The sequence below is a fragment of the Rhinolophus sinicus genome, chromosome 15 (assembly GCF_057876585.1).
Source record: "Rhinolophus sinicus isolate RSI-liver-muscle chromosome 15, RSI-T2T, whole genome shotgun sequence".
Lineage (NCBI taxonomy): Eukaryota > Metazoa > Chordata > Mammalia > Chiroptera > Rhinolophidae > Rhinolophus > Rhinolophus sinicus.
In genome coordinates this window covers 13,812,398-13,832,628 of record NC_142515.1, presented here as the reverse complement: position 1 = coordinate 13,832,628, position 20,231 = coordinate 13,812,398, and positions in this window count along the sequence as shown.

The window sequence follows — 20,231 nt, the reverse complement described above, 5'->3', positions numbered from 1 at the left end:
GACCAGGAAGTATGTCACCAGGAAGTGTGTCACTAGTTTTTGTTTTGTTTGTAGTTTAACTATTCCATACAATAGCAAGCTGGGAACGTATTTTATTGGGGAAGAAGAGCAATCTATTCCTTTCCGCAAAACTCAAACCAAGATGAATCCAAGTGCCCTAAAATAACTGTTCTGTGGGTTATAAACAAGCACTGGAATTCCAAGTATGAATTACTCTTCTTTTTTGAGTAGCAATCAGGAATTCTGAAGCATTGGAGAATGGGGGTTACTGTGGAGTAGAATGTGGGTCTGTGCAACTTTGGATGTAGTACAGTGGACAGGTAATGGAAGCTTCAGAAGGAGAAAAAGCGTGAGTATGACAGTGGGTGATTAACCGTGGACACAAATTCTAGCAAAAGAAGCAAGTGGTTGCATTTCCACCTGCAACCTTTGGCAAACAAACCAACTGATGCACCAACTGGAGGTCTCTAGGAGGAATAGAGGGCTGGAAACTGTCGCTCAGCAATGTGCTTAACACATGTGACAGCTGAAGTTGCAGGCCAAGGTCAAGGGCCAAGAGTCACGGGCCTCTGTGCCTTTAAAACACTGTCCCAGGAGTTTGAGTCATTCTACACACCATTTAGTTCTTCTATACACCAAAAGTAACCTACCGCACTTTCAACAAAAATGCAGTAAGTTTTATTTTCCTGAATATAAAAAATAACATCTGATGCCATATAGAAATAAAAGTATCAAGAAAAAAATGAAATCACTATAATTTTTCTGTTCTGGAAACTATCAACCAATTAACATGTTAGTGTTTTTCCTTAAAGAAGTTTTCTATACAGATATGGCCATAACAAGATTGAAACCCTGATGAATATCCAGTTTTGTATCCTGCTTTTTCACGTAACATTGTGTTGGGAGCATTTCCCCACATCATTAAATGTCCTAAGAAACAGGGTTTTTAATGGCTGAGGAATATTCTCTCATATGGATATACCATAATTAAACTATAACCCAACCTTCGATGTTTAGATGGTTTTCAACTTTTCATGATTATAAGTCTTCAATGAACATTCTTCCTATTTTTAACAGGAAGTGAGGGAGAATCTTTGTGCTCAGTGTGGGTAGAATTGCTAACGTGGTAAGAAAAAAACTACACCACCGCTTAATTAGAACGACGTTTCAAAAGAGTGCGTCCGTCTTCAATTCAGGCCTCTGTGCTCCGGGGAAGCAGTTCCAGTGAATAAGCCCAGAATCAGCCTTCATTTTCTCACCATTTTAGGACATGACTCCAGTTGGTCTTGAAAACAACCTTGGTTGTGGCCCAGGCCAGCCAACAAGTAGCTCTGTCTTTTTGGGTCACCAAGTCTCATGTACCCACAGCAGCACTGATTTTCCCAATGAAGAAACATGAGGTGGCATTCGCCAGATGTTCCGTGAGTATGCCAAAATGATGCAGGGAAAGAAGTCTGCTCTCCACTGTCCTTTCTTTGTTTTTATTGCAGTAAGACACATATAACATAAAATCTTAACATTTTAATCATTTTTAAGTGTACGGTTCAGTGACATTCGTACATTCACAATGTTGTGCAACCATCAGCATTATTTATTTCCGGAACTTTTTTTGTCATCCAAAACAGAACTCGGTGCCCATTAAAAAACAACCCCCCATTCCTCTGTCCCCCCAGCCCCTGGCAACCACTATCTATGTTCCATCTCTATGAATGTGCCTTGTTCTAGGTATAATACCTCCTATTAGTGGAATCAGGTAATATAGGTCCTTTTGTGTCTACCTTCATTCACTAGGCATAATGTTCTCAAGGTTCATCCGTGCTGTAACATGTATGAGAATTTCACTCCTTTTTAAGGCAGAACAATATTCCATTGCATGGCAGATCGCATCTTGTTGATCCATTCACGTGTTGATGGACACTTGGGTTGTTTCCACCTTTTGGCTGTTGTGATTAATGCAGCCGTGAACATTCCTGTGCAGGTATCGGTTTGAGACCCTGCTTTCAATTCTTTGGGGTAAACTCCTAGGAGAAGAATTGCAGGGTCATATAGTGACTCCATGTTTAACTTATTGAGGAACCTCTGAACTGTTTCCTCAGTGCTGTATTTCGCATTCCCACTCCACACCATCAGCACCTTTTATTTTCCTTTGTTTAAATAGTGGCCATCTTAATGGGTGTGAAGTGGCATCTCACTGTGGTTTTGATTTGCATTTCCCTAATGGCTAGTGACAGTGAGCATCTTCTCATGTATTCAGTGGTTATTGGTCTATCTTCTGTGAAAAAATGTCTATTAAAGTCCTTTGCCCATTTTTGAATTAGGTTACTGGAGGACTCCGCTTTGGATTGGACAGACAGCCAGACAGCATCAGAGTGCTTTCCACACAGAGTATTTGGTGGCAAGGAACAGATATTGATTCCCCCAGAAAAGCACAAGTCAGAAGGGAGTTATTATGAGGCAAAAGGCCTCTCCTGAGATCCTGGTACAGGAAGTTCCACAGGCCTCCAGGGACCTGGAAAGGCGTCAGGACGCTACCCTGTCCCTGTCACTCTCTGGGGCAGTGTGGTCCTGTCTCTGCCTCTCCTTGCACGTCTGCTCCTGCTCCCCACCCCCAACCTAAGTGACTGGCTTCCCATGATACGTGCCCAAACCTCATCTTCACATGACCTTAGGGCTCCAGGGACCCCCCTGTAGACTACAACTTCATGTCCCTTTATTCACATTTTGTCCTCTGAGGTCAGGAGCCCCTGTGGTCCAATCAGTGGTGGCCAAATGGCCGGTCACATAAGGCAAACACTGCCATATTGGTCCCTGCCTTCAGCAAGGGCTGTAGATGGCGAACTACTTCAAAGAAGGGCATATAGGGGGGTAAGCTGTGATGGTTGCGCTTAGCACCCAGAGGAAAATTTCAAAGCTTTGCAGCCATCTAATATCACATTATTAATTATGCCCATTTCTCAAGCACCCAAGAGTTCTACCCTTGACATTATTTGCCTTCGGCTTGATGTACTTGCCTTTTAGGGTAGAGCAGCTATAACGTTCAAAAGGCACCATTCAGTGTTGATGTGACAGAGGCGTGTCCAATGCTGAAAACAATAAGTCTGTGGCTGCACTTCAGTTCCAAAGGCTGACTACTGATGTAAGCGAGACAAACTTGCTCGATCCAGAATATTTTTATATGAACGTGCTGTTAATGGTCTCCCTGGTGTTACATGCAAGCTATTGCTCGCCCCATCTTTTCATTTGGTTCAGAAGGAAAAATGGCAATCATATTAGTGTTGTATTAGTCAGGATGTGTAGAAGCTGAATAGCGCAGTGTGTAAAAGCAATCTAAAGAATCAGCCTAGGTGGGACCCAAATACCTTTGTGAAACATGAAATTTTAATAATTGTTTACACGTTACTGGTGACCTGTGGTGCAGCTATTAAGAAATGATGACTCATAATTAGAAGAACCTGTCACAGATGAATTTGTGTGGTTGAAATATAAACCAAGGGTGAGTCATGAATGTTCCTTTCAGTCCCTCAGTTTTCGGATGGGGCATCATATTTGTCCCTCTGAGAGGGGAGATGGAAAGGTGCCCAGGAACCAGTCGTCCACTCCCCAAGGAGAGGACAGTCCTGTGTTTCTTTAATGGGTGATGACAGATCTGACCAAAATCCCTTTCTCATTAGATGGCGCCTGTAGAGGGAAACCTTGTGAAGAATAAAATAGGGGAGGTGGACAGTTAGATGATGAGAGAAATTCAAAACAACAACACCTATTGGCAGGTGTACTTGGAGGCTTCGTTTCTCCCAGGATGGAAGGAAGTTAGGTGGAACAGCCCGTCGTATTCAGGTTATTAGCATGCCTTTACCATTTTTTATAGACTTTATTTATTAGAGCAGCTTTAGGTTTATAGAAAAATTGAGCCGATAGTACAGAGAATTCTCACATAACCCCTCTCCCCTCACACAGTGTTTCCTATTATTAACATCCTGTACTAGTGTGGTACATAGTATGTTAGAACAGATGAACAAACATTAATACAGTATTAGTAATGGAAGTCCGTAGTTTATATTAGGTTTCACTTTCTGTGTTGTACATTCTATGGGTTCTAATAAAGGCATAATGTCAGGTATATACCATGACCACACAGAACAATTTCATTGCCTTAAAAATCCCCCGTGCGTCACCTGTTCATCCCCGCCCCCCTCCTTGAACCACTGGCAACCACCAATCTTTTTACCGTCCCTATAGTTTTGCCAGTATGCCTTTTATATAGAAATATCTGGAATAATACGGAACATTGGTCAGGATGGGATTAGAAGAGCAATGGCCTTGGTTTATTGAGCACATCTTTACCGTGTGCCAGGTAGCCTCTCAAGCACTTTACACGCATTTGCTCATCAAATTCCCATAATAACATAGAAGCTGCTATTATCTCATTTTAAAGATGAGGAATTAAGGCTTAGAGAATAGAGTAAGCTATTTGGGTTACACAGTTAGAAGAGGGTGGACCTAGACAGAACTGTAGAGATTGCACTGAACCCCTACACTGCTCACCCTAATTTCTAAAATTAACATCATTACCACTTTCCTTTTGAACCATATGAAAAGATATGGAGGTGTTTTGACTTACTATTATTATCATAGATTTGTTTCATTGGTCTTAAAATGTTTAAGTTTATTTAGAATATAAACTTAATATGTGGAAAAAATAACCACACTTCTTTTTATTTTAAAATGAAGTTACTTAGCAAAAATAGCCAAATGGCACCCTACTAACTTCAAAAACTTTTGTGTATCAAAGGACACAAACAAGAGAGTGAAAAGCAACATACAGAATGAGAGAAAATATTTACAAATTATATATCTAAGCAGGGGATAATATTCAGAATATACAAAGAATTCCTACATCTCAACAACAAAATATCAAATAACCTGATTAAAAAATAAGCAAAGGACTTGAATAAACATTTCTCCAAAGATGTCACACAAAGGATCAACAGGCATATACAAAGATGCTCTACATCACTGATCATCAGGAAAATGCAAATCAAAACCACAATGAGTTATCACTTCACACCCATTAGGATCACTACCATAACAAAAGAAAAACAGAAAATAACAAGTGTCTACAAGGATGCGGAGAATTTGAAACACTCATGCACTGTTGACGGGATTGTAAAATGGTGCAGAGACTATGGAAAATGGTGGGGAAGCCCCTCAAAAAACTAAAAATAGAACTACCCTGTGATTCAGCAATCCCACTTCTGGGTATATACCCCCAAAAATTGAAAGCAGGGTCCCACAGCGGTATCTGTACACCCATATTCACAGTAGCATTATTCACAATAGCCAAGAGGTAGACACAAACCAAATATCCACCAACAGATGAACAGATAAACAAAATGTGGTATATACATACGGTAGAATATTATTCAGCCTTAAAAAAAAAAAGGAAGGAAATCCTGCCCCATGCTACAATATGGATGCATCTCAAAGACATTATGCTAAGTGAAATAAGCCAGTCACAAAAAGACAAATACTATATGATTCCACTTACATGAGGTATCTAAAGTCATCAAATTGATAGAAACAGGAAGAAGAAAGGTGGTTACCAGAGGCTGGGGCAAGGGGAAAGGGGAGTTATTTTTTAATAGGTATAGTTTCAGACTTGAAAGATGAAAACCTCTGGAGACATTTTTCACAGCAATTTAAATGTGCTTAACACAACTGAACTATACACTTAAACATGTTTAAGATGGTAGGTTTTAGGTTATGTGTTTTTTACCACACACAAAAAATGAAGCTACCTAAAGAACTCGAACACATATTTGTACACCCATGTTCACAGTCAAGAGGTGAACGCAGCCCAATGGATAGATATCCATTCATATCTATCAGCACATGAATGGATAAACACACTCCAGTCTACCCACACCATGAAATATTATTCAGCTTTAGAAAGGAATGAAATTCTGACACATGCTACCACATGGATGAACCTTGAAAACATTGTGCCTAGCAAAAGAAGGCAGACGAAAAAGGACAAATATTGTATGAGTCCACGTGTACGAGGTGCCTAGAGTACACAAATTCACAGCAACACAAAGTAGGATGGTAGTTTCCAGGGGTTGGAGGGAGAGGAGAATGGGGATTTGTTGTTTAATGGATACAGACTTTTTGCTTTGCAAGATGAAAAAGTTCTGGAAACAGATGTTAGTGATGGTTGCATGATATGAGTGTACTTAATGCCACTGAACTATACGTTTAAACATGGCTAAAACGGCACATTTTATATTATATATATTTTACCAACATTTTTTTAAATGAAGAAAAAAATATGAAGTGACTTACCTTTTTTTCCTCTGAGGGAACAAGCCTGTTCACAAAGCTTCACTGTCATAGGAAATGTGCCCAAAAGAGTAGCTAACGCTGGAGACTAGTGCTCTGTGGTGGTTTTCTCAGAAGTCACATAGAAGCCAGAAGGATCCTAGATCTCACTGCTGCTAAATTTCAAGTTACATATTTCATCAGAGAAGGAAGAAGCAACTGGAAGAAAAGGGAAGATGAGGACAGGCCTGCTTCTAGTGACAAACTGGTGGTTCCTCAGGATCTCGAGATTCGAGGAGTTGTGACAATCAGCTCACTTGACTCCCAGGACAGCCCCGTTTTATCTGTGGGCAGACTGAGGCACAAGCACTGAGAAGTCACTTGCACAAAGTCACACATAGCTAGCAAGTAGGGCCAGGTTACAAATGAGTCTGACCCTAGAAGCCACATTCTTAACCACGATGCTCTTCTGCCTCAGAGGGAGCAAGGGACCGGCAAGCTAAGGACATCAGTCCGGATAAAGAGACGAGAAAGTGAGGACGTGGCAAGCCTGTGTCAGGTGCAAAGGTCAGTTCATTCAACTGTGGCGGCCACTCTAGGAGGCAGCTATATTTCTAAACCCAGTTTATACACAAGGAACCTGAGATCCAGAGACTGTTAAGTCAGCTTCCCCAGATCCCCAAGCCAGAGAAACCCATTTCGACTCACAATCCTGGATTTCCCAGTGGCTTGCCTTAGTTTGAAAATTATTGGAAAATAACGGGTTCTTTGCTTTATGCCATTTCTCAAAGGCAGAACTGTTTAGTAGCAGAACTACTAAAGCTGTTTCTTAACTACATTCTTAACTTTCAAATCCCGACCCATCCTAATCGTGGGGTGCTGTGACTGTTTCACCTCTTTCCCACAGACCTAGAGGCCAGTAAGCAACCATGGCCGAAAGGGCGGAGCAGCCAAACCCAGGGAGGGACAGAAACCACCAAGGTCAAAGTGATGGATAGTCCCAGGCTGAGCCCTGTGTTTTTGAAACACAAATTCCTGTCTGGGGTGGAAGAAATTATGAAGCTAGAGGAAAATGTTGAAAATCAGAATCCACTAACGTGGAAGTCTTTACTCACTTTTTTTTTTTTTTTTTTTTTTAGTTAACTGCTGTGGGAAACAGCGGCAGATGGGAGAACATATTGCAGGAAGGGGACTGCACAACTGCCCGCACCGTGGAACTTGGACCAATGCAAGGAAAATCACAGGCTCCAAAATCACTTAAATACAACTGGGGAAAATGTGAAATAACTTCTTGGGGTAGAGAGTGGTTAAACTCGTCACACACACACTAATGAGTTCAGGATACCCAAGGAAATAGACCTCCAGCCAAATCCGGCAGCAGCCAGAGACGAACAGCAGCAGGACTTCTCCCAGAAGCAGAATTCAGGAGCAACCACTAGCATGGGGCCTTTTCCAAAAGGGTTATCTTGCATGGACCAGGGAAGGGGTCACTCCGGTCAGCTATGATGGCCGATGCTTTGAGGCCTGCACAGAATCAGCCATCAAGTCTGGCCATGCTCCTTTCTGCATTCACAACCTTCCTCTTTACCTTCCGACCACCACCTTCCTGAGCCAGATGCCCTTCACCACTCGCCTGTTGCCACATGGAGCTTACATCTGCCAAGTGACTCTCCTGCTCAGAAACCTCCAGGAGCTCCCATCTTCCTACAGAATAAACACCCAGCTCCTCCGCTTAGCTCCCATTGATTGCCCAAACCAACTCTCCACAGCTGCCAGGTCATTCTGTTTCCGGATCATACTGTACAATGCCACGAGCTCTTCTGACAGGGACTATTTCTGTACATAATAGATTCTCGATTAATGTTGGCTGGATCAGTTCTGCCAACTTCATATGCTTTAGTCGGAAGACCCGAGTTGGAATGTCAACTCTACCACTTAATAGCTCTATGATCTTGGATAAGTTAACTAACCTCTCTAAGCCTCATTTTCTAATGGGGGTAAGGGTGTCTACTTCATTGGCTCATTTTGAGAATTAAATGGAACAAAGTATGTAAAATGCTTAGTTAGTAACAAACTCTCAATAAATGCTTAAAAAAAAATTCCTTCCCTGCCTGTCTAAAGCCACCTGTGCTGTAGTGATCGTTACCCTCAAACCCTAGGGATGGAGAGAATTACCACCAAATAAAGGATTTTGGTGGCATTTATTGAAGGGAGCTGTTTTGTTACAGTGCCCAGCTTTAGTTATTTCGTAATAAAGACAGATGAGAGAAAACAGGGTAGAAAAGAAATTTTTAAAGGACTGGACCAAGAGGAAAGAGAAATAGCCAAAGATATTTATTGACTCAGAAAGAGAGGGAAACACGGCGAGGAGTTTTGTCCTCCAGAAAGACCATAAACTCTGTTCAGTTTTTGTGACTTTTAGTTACTCTAAGAGAAGTTATTATCCAATCCAAGGGCTGCACATTTAGGATAAGTAAGGCACATTTGCTTTATGAAGTTGGTCTAGTTCTATTCGCTGGGAAGGAAGCAAATTTCCTCTCGCTGTCATCCCATCAGCCACCCACCTCTGCTGAACCACAGGGGCTTGGCTTCTTTAAGATACAGAATGTGCTACTAGCATGATTGTGGGCCAACCCTGGAGGAAAGTGGGCGGACAAGTGTTCAGAGTGGTGTCTGTGTCTCTAAGAATGACCCCACACCCATTCTCTAATATTATATCCATGCCCAGGTCAGCTCCCATTCCATTCTCTCACTCTTATGTCTCCTCTGTGCTAAGCATTGTCTTTTCCTTAATCCTAAGGTGTTAATATTTTAATGAAACTTTTTTAAATTGCAAGATGCAACTCATTAGTGTTGGTAAAATTCGTTGAGTGGGCTGCAATCAACTGTTTCTTTAAAATGAAATAGAAAATAACCAAATGCATCATATGTGGTAATCATTTTATGTATCATTTTATGAAACTTTTGTCTCTGTTATGTACATATGGATGAGATGTACATTTTACTGTGGGTCTCAGTCAAAAATGTTCAGCACAGAATGATTATAATCTTCATGTTTGATTCCTTTTTACATCCACTGTGGCACCTAGAGAAAGTGTCCACTACAGATTTGTGGAATGGATGGGTATGAATGAATCAATGCATGCATGAATGAATGAAGTGCAGGGTAGCTCGAGAAAAGAAATACTTGATGAGTGAGAAAATGTATATAGTAAGGGGGGAAAAAAGTAAAAATGTCTTTGGGCATCTTTTTCTTACTTTGGGGGAGAGTTGGCTCATTTAAGCCTCTAAAGATCTGGTCCACGAGGCATAACTGGTCTTAATTGGACGAAATATCCACTTCATAATTTCCTACTTTCCAATGTACTTTATCTTGCATGGATCTAATGTAAGGATATTTCAGAACTGGTGCTATGACGATCAATAACTCAAAATCAGGAGTGGATCAAATTGCCATTTCAACATTAATGTCATGTCTTCTTTAAAATGATCAGTGATAGAGTGGGTATTACAGCAAAAACTGGAAAAGCATCTAACTATACATCAACTGATGAAGAGATTAACAAAATAGTCTGTCCATACAGTGGAACACTAATCAGAATTTTAAAAAGGAATAAATTACTGATATATGAAACAACATGAATAAACCTTAAAAAAGCATTACGATTTGTGAAAAGAGCCACACACAAAAGACAACATATTGTATGATTCCATTTATATGAAATGTCTAGACCAAAAGCATATCAGTGGTTGCCTAGGCCTGAGCAGGGACTGACAGCAAATTGGCTGGAGGGCATATTTGAGGTGTTAAAAGTGTTCTAAAACTAGATTATGGCGATGGTTGCACAGCTGTATAAATTTAGGAAAACTCAGACTGTGCACTTACAATGGGTGAATTTTATGCTATGTAAATTACCCCTCGATGAAGCTGTGAGAAAAGTCATAGGTGCTTTGAAATACTTCCCTAGCTTGACCTACAAGAAAAAAAAAATTCCCTATGCTTCTTAATTGTGGCTTTATTTATTAGAAAAGGGTGGGTCTAGACTTCTCTTAAAATCAGATTATTATATAACCTGGCCACTTCTACTTTTTCCAGGAATATGGACAGAAAATCAGTGTCTGTCTATCTGCCTGCTGGTCAACTTCGTGGGCCTTCAAGATGGCACAATACCAACTGGCAAGCCCTTGGGCCTTACTGGTCACTTGCCCACTCACTCAGCAGCGGGGATGCCAGGGAGGAAATACATTCCTTGAAGCCCTTTCTATACTCTTGTGCTTTTCAGTCGACAGGATGTAGGGTCCTATCTATGCTGCCCAAATCAGCAGCAATTATAAAGAGAAAACACCAGACCAGTGTAATAAATGTGTAGGCTTTTTCTCCCCAAAATAACTCATTGCATGCTGAAAGTACAAAAGCAGTTATAATATTTTCAACCTTGTCCCCTAAAATCATACAGCTATTCAAGGCTAATGATCAAGGCCGACAGCATTTTCAGGAAACAATTGCCATTTTCCTCCTGACTTGTTCACGTGATGAAGGAATGTGTCTTCACGTCTTCCATATTCTCCTGCTCCGCTTCCAAATAATTCCCTGGAGCTGTGCTAAGTGCTTATGTCCTAGATAAATACTTGTTGATTTGACGGATTCTCTGTCTGCCCCCCGTGACAATGGCCAGATTAGAATTGATGGGATGATTTCCACAAGCCTGGAATAGAACACCATGTACACTGTGGTCTCCGTAATTTGATTGACGATGATGTGTTTTATAATGATGACTTTCAAATCTCAAACCTCCAGAACTTCTCAAATCCAAATCAGAAAAAAATTTTTTTAAAGCTTAATGACATTTTTTAGTTCCCATTAGCTCATGCCCATACTATAAAGCAAATCCAAGTAGGTGAAAGTGATTACAACTCCAATTATATGAAAATCAATTTCAGTTTTGCTAATGTTTAGAACAGACAATTTTTTTTTTGTTTAAAAGAAGTGGCACCACCAGAGTTTCCATGCGGTTTGAAATTCTAATTCACAAAAGCCAAAGCATACATGGCTAAGTCTTTGGCAAAAATGTACCAAATACAAACTGAAATGAACAATAAATCACAACTTGACATGGAACTGGGGATGGCATTCATGCTAGTTTTTAAGTTTTCTGAGCATTTCCTTTTAAAATACTCCCCATACACACATATCAGATAAAGGGAGGGTAACAAAGATGGCTCTAATCCAGCCCACTCAGCGGGGAAAAGTGAATGTGATTCCTGGGTTCTCTCCACTGGGCTCGGCGCTGATGAAGCATGCAGTAAACGGCCCTCCCTCGCTAAGAGTGAAGACAGTGTGTGGGAGAGAACTGGTTCCATGGAAATCCTCAAGCCACAGAAGTCATTCTTTCTGGAGACGAGAAACGTGGGCTCCAAAAAGAGGCAAGAGCAACCTACTTACTCGGTACAGTTATTCCCCCTCAATTGCCAAAAATCAGGCTCAAAGTCCCTTACTCTCCAATTAAATAATGCAAAAGGAGCTGGAAATGGCATCTCTTGCCACACACCTGTAGCTTCTTTCTATTGTTTTCATTCAGTGTTTGCTAAAAGCCTGCTATATGCTCAACCCATGTATAACTCACTGACTTTTGAGCATACCTCCTTTTTGACTAGGCCTGACTCTCAGTGCTCTGAAAGATCCTTGATGAGTAGAATTGAGCCTTTCCATCTTTGTAGCCTTGGCTTCCAGCCTGGGGCCTGCCAAAGAGTGTGCATTCAATTAATATTGGTTGAACGGATAGATGGGTGAATGGATGGATAGAAATGGATGGATGGGTGGATAGCTAGGTGGGTAAGTAGGCGGGTGGGTAGGTGGATGGATGGATAAAGAAATTGTCTAACCGGTTAGTCACTTTCCCCACTTTCACAGCCCTATATGCCAGGGTGCCCTTGTATTTCAACTGTTATATAAATGTACAGTATTATCATTAAGTTCCAGACATCCACCTGTTTTGATGATAAGTACGGTGGGAATAGACAGAAAAAAGAGTTCCATGCTTCACCAATGCCACCTATGAAAAGCTCTTTGCCAAATGCATTATTTAATCACCTGAAAACTACTCTTCCTGATATCTTATTCCCTTTATAAATTCTGGCTCTAGAGTGTAAGATTTTAGTTTTTGAATTAAAATGTGATAAGAACCCTTTCAGTTCCCAGAGTCTCTTCTCTGTCTGTGGGTCAGAAGTTATTGGCTGGGGTCCCGGCATCTCCCTTGAGCTACAGCTTGCTTCTGCTGACCAAACCTCCTTAGCCTTCAAACCAAATGATGTCATATTCTTTAGGGTGCATTTTTCTAACAGTTGACTTACATCTATGTATGCACACATATCTTTGATTTCCCACTGCTTACAGAAATTGCAAGCATGTGAGCCAGTTTTCATTCTACAAGGTGAGTGCTTCACAGAGGGTTTTGCTGATAATGCTAATGCTAAATGTGTTGACATTTGTTGCACATTACTACTGGTGATGGTGTGATTTTGTGGCATACTATATAATGTGATATATAATCACTGATGGAACGACATCTCTTAGAGATGCTATATTTCTAATGGAAAAAAAAGTATGATAATAAATAATAAATACTATTTAATGAGCACCCACCAAATGCCAGCCATTATGCAGGGCTCGTATACACATCAGCTGATTCATTTCACATTACAGTCCTAGGAAGTAAGGCATGTTACTTCCATTCTGCTGCTGAGATAAAGAATGTTGGAAAAATGAAGTGTACTGTTCAAGGACATTTGATTAGTAAGTGGTGAGGAAGGAGTTAAACCCAGGTCCAGCCTGTGTTCTTTCTACACCACCTTCGTTAGAGAGTTCTACGTAAAACACAGTTCTCTTGCTTATTCTTTTGCTTATTGCACAGGACCTTGTGGTATTGCTCATGTACTAACAACCATGATCAGCGTTGTTGTGGTTTTCAGTCAAGAAAGAAAGAAAGATCAGATGTGTAGATTTGCTTTGACTTCAGTATGGCGTGACCTCAAAAAAAAAAGTCCTTAGTCTTTCAAGTACCCATTTCCACAATATGCATATTACATGTACTCCGAAACAATTGGGTAAGCTGAGTCTATTGATTGCCTCTGGAACAATAAGTCTTGTCCCAAGTTACATGGCTGGAAGGACCATGGGATAGGACATCTCCACCTTTGACAATTTACCTATATTTGAGAGCCTGTACTACGAATTCAGAGCATATTCATAGCAACTCCGTTTGGTTTTTGGCTTTATGGACTTCTCAATGCAGTGGCAAATCAGAAGTGACTGCCAGCTGGCTGAAACCTACAGTTCATCTGAAAGGACAGAACGCCTTTTTGACATGGGCTGTCCCTCCCTATCCCTTTACAGCTTGTGCATTGGTCATCCTGTGAAGAACATGTCTGTTCTTGTCCCCAGTGTGTGTTGTGGTGATGCCGAGGTGCTACGATAGCTTTGGGGCTCAGTTTAAGGTCAGCCTTTCCCATGTTTCATTTCCTGGCCCAATAGGCACAGAGCTTGTGGTTTACCCTCTATCTCTCTGAGCACTCAAGGCCGAGGCAGACTGCCCAAAACTAAGAACAAGAAAACACCCAGTTGCTCAACAATTCAAGAAACCCTAGCCAGCCACCTCTACTCCAGGTAGCAATCATATGCCTCCTGACCCCCATGCACAAACACCCAAACACTCCTCCACGCATGATCCTCCTCCTTCGCCTGTCACAGCCCATATTCCCTGAGCCCCCACACTTTCTTTAGTCATGCAGACATTTTAATCTTAAAATACAAGTAATTTCTTCCTTGATGAATTGCTCTCTCTACCCCACCCTATAACCTCACTCTGAGGTAATTTCCTAATTCTCTTTGACAAGACAGTTTACTCTTGATGAGGATTAAAGGTTATTTTTAGCCTGAACCGCACACAAGGAAATGATGCAATAACTTATTTTAGCTGGCTGAATGGTTCCTCTTTTTCAGTCTTTGAATTAATATGATTGTGAACTTGAAGTAGTTTTTGGCTTTGGTGAGTAATTTTGCAATCAGAGAATGAAGTCCTCATCTTCCAATGTAAAGGGTTTGCGAGGAGTGACTGTTTCCTAAATGACTGGCATGTGTAGTAGTTATCAACCACAGTGCTAAAAATCAGAATGATTTTCATTTATCATGTGCTGTCCTGAGGATCTCTTGGCTCCGGAAAGATCTCCTGCACCCTCTTTATCCCTTTCACAAAGCCTGCTCCAATGGTGGCAAAAAGGGTAGGTAACTATGCCACTGTGCTATTCAGATTGGCCTCAAGTTGTTGGCTGCCCCTCCAATCGTTTGTCTAGATATACTTATATAGCACATGGACATTTCTTAATCCATCACTATCGTAAAACTATTTGTCCATTTAAGTCCTTACATCTTTATCAGGGTTTCTCAACCTCAGCACTACTGAAATTTTGGGCCAGGTAATTCTTTGTGGGGCTGTTCATGCATCATAGGATGGTTAGCAGCATCCCTGGCCTCTGCCCACTAGATGCCAGTAGCACCCCTCCCCACTTATGACAACAAAAATGTCTCCAAACATCAGCACATATCCTCCAGGTAAGCACAATTGCCCCCAGTTGAGAAACACTGGCCTTTATGCTGTTTTAAATTACAAGTTCCTTTTAGATCAGAATTAACCTAATTTGTACAGACTTCCCAACAGGAAGGTACTTAGAGAAGTCTGTTTAATGATGATCAAAATCCCTAAAAATGTAACGAGAATTTTTGGCTCACATCGAAAGAAAATGGAAAATTTAAATAGATGGTCAAGTAAATAGTGGATAATTTGTCTTAGTCAGCCCTCCATTCTAATCAATAAGGTTAAAACAATAATACTTAGCTCTCTTTTATTAACTGCACAGAGGAATGGAAGACTTGTAAGAAAGAGTTCATTACCTCATAATTAAACTGCTCCCACAATATGAGGTGAGAGGCAGGTGAACTGAAGTCACCCACAGCAGGGTGAATGATTGCAATCTTAAGAGTGAAGACTCTGCACGGAGATAGACATTCCTCCACAATTACTATTCTGTAAGGCAGGGAGTAAGGTAGCACCCCATCCCTTCATGGGATCTGACCCTTGTAAAGTACTTCAAGTATCTTTCATGGGAGAAAAAGCAAAAGAAAGATATGAACTGATATATCATTATAAGTGCTGCTATTATTCATCCACGCAAGTGGCATCAAACTGCTGGATTTGGAAAAGAAAAGCTTTTAAATGATCTCTTTATAGCCCTCCCTCTAGGCAAAAGAACAAAACATTTTTATCAGTTGATCTGATGAATTACATGAGTTATTTTTATTCTATTCATAAGAGGCAAGGCATGTAGGTCCTGCTTGTTCTTACATGTGTTGGTTAACAATTCAATTAAGCAAATATTTATTGAAACCATGGGCAAGGCAGTGCAATAATCACCAGTGGACCACAGTGGAAATACCAAGATGAGTAACAAATGAGGATCTGCCCTCAGAGAGTTTACAATTTTTGATCTCTATAACAATTTGCTGTGTGTTTGTATTATATCCCCATACACACTTGATTTTGTATACTTTAAGACCCAATACTGCGAGCTCCAGGAGAGGTTAAAAAATCCGGTGGTGATTCAAAGGTCTGAGCAACTACAGACGATAGGTGATCAAGAAAGAGTTTATGGGGAACATGACTTTTAAAATAAGAGTGGGCAGCTGATCTCGGTTCTCAGTTTAGCCTCTCCCAGGCACCTCCAAGCCCAGCAGGGTGGTGGCCATCTACTAACTGCTCCGTGGCTTATTCCAGGTGGCCCCAGGAAGCACATAGGCTTTAGCTGAACTTGTTACAGAGCCCTTCTCAGGAGGGCCCAGGGCTGGCTCACTTCGTGGCCAGCTTCAGATCAAGTGAGAGCACAACCCAGGTGCCTCCATGGATGACATACCCAAAGGGAAGGCACCACAGCCCTACTAACACAAATCATGCTCCATAGGGTCAGCCCCTGTACAACAGCTCCCCCACTATAGACACAGCCAGTCCTTACAACCAATCAGCCCAAGGGTCAGTCCCTTCCACTGGCATGGAAACAACCAAGGCTCAACAACAACAGGAGGGCACACACAACCCACACAAGGGACACTCTTGGAGCACCCGGCTCAGGTGAGCAGGGAGGCTGTGCCATTGGGCCCCACAGGACACCTAGTACATAAGTCCACTCTACTAAGACCAGGAGACATAGCAGTTCTATCTAATACATAAAAACAAACAGAGGAGGGCAGCCAAAATGGGCAGACATGTCCCAAGTGAAAGAACAGAACAAAGCGCCAGAAAAAGAACTAAACATGATGGAGACGAGCAAGCTACCAGATGCAGAGTTCAAAACACTAGTTATAAGGATGCTCAATTATCTCAGTGAGAACTTTAACAAAGAGATAAGAAAAATAAAAATGGACATAGAAGACATAAAAAAGAATCAGTCAGAAATAAATAATACTACAATGGAAATGAAGAATACATTACAGGGAATCAACAGTAGATTAGATGAAGCAGAGGATCAAAATGGTGATTTAGAAGATAAGGCAGCAGAAAACACCCAAACAGAACAGCAAAAAGAAAAAAGAATAAAAAAAAAATGAGGATAGTTTAAAGGGCCTTTGGAACAACATCAGTGTGTCAACATTCAGATCATAGGGGTATTGGAAGGAGAAGAGTGAGAACAAAGAATTGAAAACCTATTTGAAGAAATAATGACAGAAAATTTCCCTAACCTGGTGAAGGAAATAGACATACAAGCCCAAGAAGCGCAGAGAGTCCCAAACAAGATGAACCCAAAGAGGCCCACACCAAGATACAACATAATTAAAATGCCAAAGCTTAAAGACAAGCATCACGAGAAAAGCAGTTTGTTACCTACAAGGCAGCTCCCGTAAGACTGCTATCTGATTTCTCAACAGAAACTTTATAGGCCAGAAGGGATTGGCATGAAGTATTCAAAGTGATGAAAAGCAAGGACCTACAACCAAGATTACTCTACCCAGCAAAGCTATCATTTAGAATCAAAGGATAGATAAAGGGCTTCCCAGATAAGAAAAAGCTAAAGGAGTTGGTCATCATCAAACCAGTATTACAAGAAATTTTAAAGGGACTTGTTAAAATGAAGAAAAGAAAAAGATAAACAAAAATATGAATAATAAAATGGAAATAACTACATATCTATCAACAATTACATGAAACGTAAATGGATTAAATGCTCCAATCAAAAGACATAGGTGGCTGAATGGATAATAAACAAAACCCTTACATATATTGCCTATAAGAGACTCAAACTCAGATTGAAAGACACACAGAGACTGAAAGTAAAGGGATAAAAACAAGTTATTTCATGGGGAAAAAAAACTGGGATAGCAATACTTATAGCAGACAAAATAGACGTTAAAACAAAGGCTGTAACAAGAGACAAAGAGGGATCCAGTAATCCCACTTCCAGGTATTTATCTGAAGAACCCCAGAACACTACTTTGAAGGGAAATGTGCATCCATATCTTTGTTGCATCATTATTTACAATGGCCAAGATATGGAGGCAACCTGGGTATCCATCAATAGATAAATGGATAAAGAAGAAGTACATATATACAAAGGAATATTACTCAGCCATAAAAAAGAATGAAATTTGGTATCTGCAACAACATAGATGGACCTAGAAGGTATTATGCTGAATGAAGTATCAGACAGAGAAAGACAAATGTCATATGATTTCACTGTGGAATCTAAAGAACAAGATAAATGAGCACACAAAATAGAAACAAACTCATAGATACAGAGAACATTATGAGGATTGCCAGATGGAAAAGGTGTTGAGGGGATGGGTGGAAAAAAGCAAGGGATTAATAAGTACAATGTGGTAGTTACAAAATAGTCATGAGGATGTAAATTATAGCATAAGGAATATAATAATAATATATTGTAATAATTATGTATGGTGTCAGGTGGGTACCAGATTTATCAAGGTGATCACCTCATAAGTTATATAAATGTCTAGTCACTCTGTTGTACACCTGAAACTAATATAATATTGTATGCCAACTGTAACTGAAAAATAAAAAAGAATTGTTTTATAAAAGAGCAAAATAAAGAATAAAATGAGTAGGTGTTCAAAACAACATTAATGGTTAGGGTTTTTCCTGAGTATAATTTAATACATGTTTCTTGATTTTTACACTTGATCTTGAGAAGCAATGTCTCTTGTTTTTTAGAAAATACAGAAAACAAATCCCAAGGGGAAAATGGTCTCCCATAAGCAGTAGAAGGCTTGTGCAAAGGTGAAGGGCCTGGCAAGCTGGGGATGGCGGCGAGTGTGGGGAGCAATGGAGGAACACAGGGTGGAAGCCTGAATTCCGGACCTAATCAGGAGGGCAGTGGGGAGCCATTGATGATTCATTGTTCTGGGCATGTTCTCCTTTCATCCTCAGAACAACCCTATGAGGTTGCAGTGGTTCTGCTCAATTTTCCGATGTGGAGCTGAAGGATTTAAGGTGTATAGTAACTTGCTCAAGGTCATGCAGCAAGCAGATGGGAGACGTGGGCACTCCAAAACCCCACGCCTCTCATACAAAGTGGGAACTGAGTGGGACAAGAAGAGGACTGTGATCTAGAACATCAAGAGTTTAGCTACAGCAGGTAGCTAAATGTGATCTACTGTGCCTTTGACACAATGAAATGGATCAAAAGACTGCATAGGCACAGGGAAAAGATCCCACTTACTTTGCAGAGAAAAGACCAATTTATAGCCCAGAGACAGCTACAAAGAGCAGGAGGCTCAGCGGTGCTCTTTGGTGGTGGCACCTTCCCTAATGTTCAGGTACCAGCATGGCACGTCACTGCCAACGTACCACCTGCATGAGGTCAGGATCCCTTCAGGTCCTTTGAGCAGCTCCCTCTGCACTTTTCATGGGGAGTTTGTGCCACTGACCCATTGCCATTGTTCTGAGCCATCTGGCTAACAGCCGGCCTGCTCACCAGGTGTGAATGAATGAAACCCCTGGCACAAAGCCGCTGAGAGACTCCAGGATGCATGCCCAGGATCCCATGGCCCTGGTAGACCCAGGCCACACGCCAAGAAAGGACAACATTTCAAAGGAAGATTCCTGAATGTGACAAGGTTAATAGTGTCAGAGGGTGCAGAAGGGACACAGTGCAGCTGGTTTTGACTTTCATGGAGTTACCGGGACTCTTTGTGGAAGCAGTATTGAACAGTCATGGCAGCCAAAACTGGATTGCTCAGGGTTACAGAGGGAAGGAACAATGATGAAATCAATGTGATCTACTCCTTCTAGTATGATCTATCCTTGTAGAAGTTTGTTCGTAAGGAGAGGTGAGAGGTGGTAGTGGGATCAGGAGGATTTTTTAAGGCCCGGTGAGGTGTGAACTTTTCTCCTTCAATAGCATCCAATAAACATGTTTTCTGTGCCTTGTTAGGTGTCAGTCAGTGTCCTAGACTCGAGATACAGCCATGAATACAACCAACAAAATTCCTGTCCTTATGCAGCTTATGTTTGGGGGAGGGGTTAGGGAGGGGAGAAACAGACACCAAACATGAAAATAAACACATAAATATAAATAAGGTTATTTCAGATAATGATGCGAAAATGTCAATAATATAGCAATGAAAAAAAATAGATTGGTGTGTAAGGTGGAGGTTGGCTGACTATGGGGGAAGTAGTGGTCAGACAAGGCCTCCCTAAGGAAGTGACATTTGAGGGGAAGCCTCAATAGTGAGAAGGAACTGGCCATGCAGTTTCTGACAGGGGACAGTGAGTTCAGAAGCCCTGTGGCAGGTACTAGCTTAGGGAACAAAAGGCCAGTGTGATAAAGCACAGGAAGCAAGGGAGGGGCAAGGA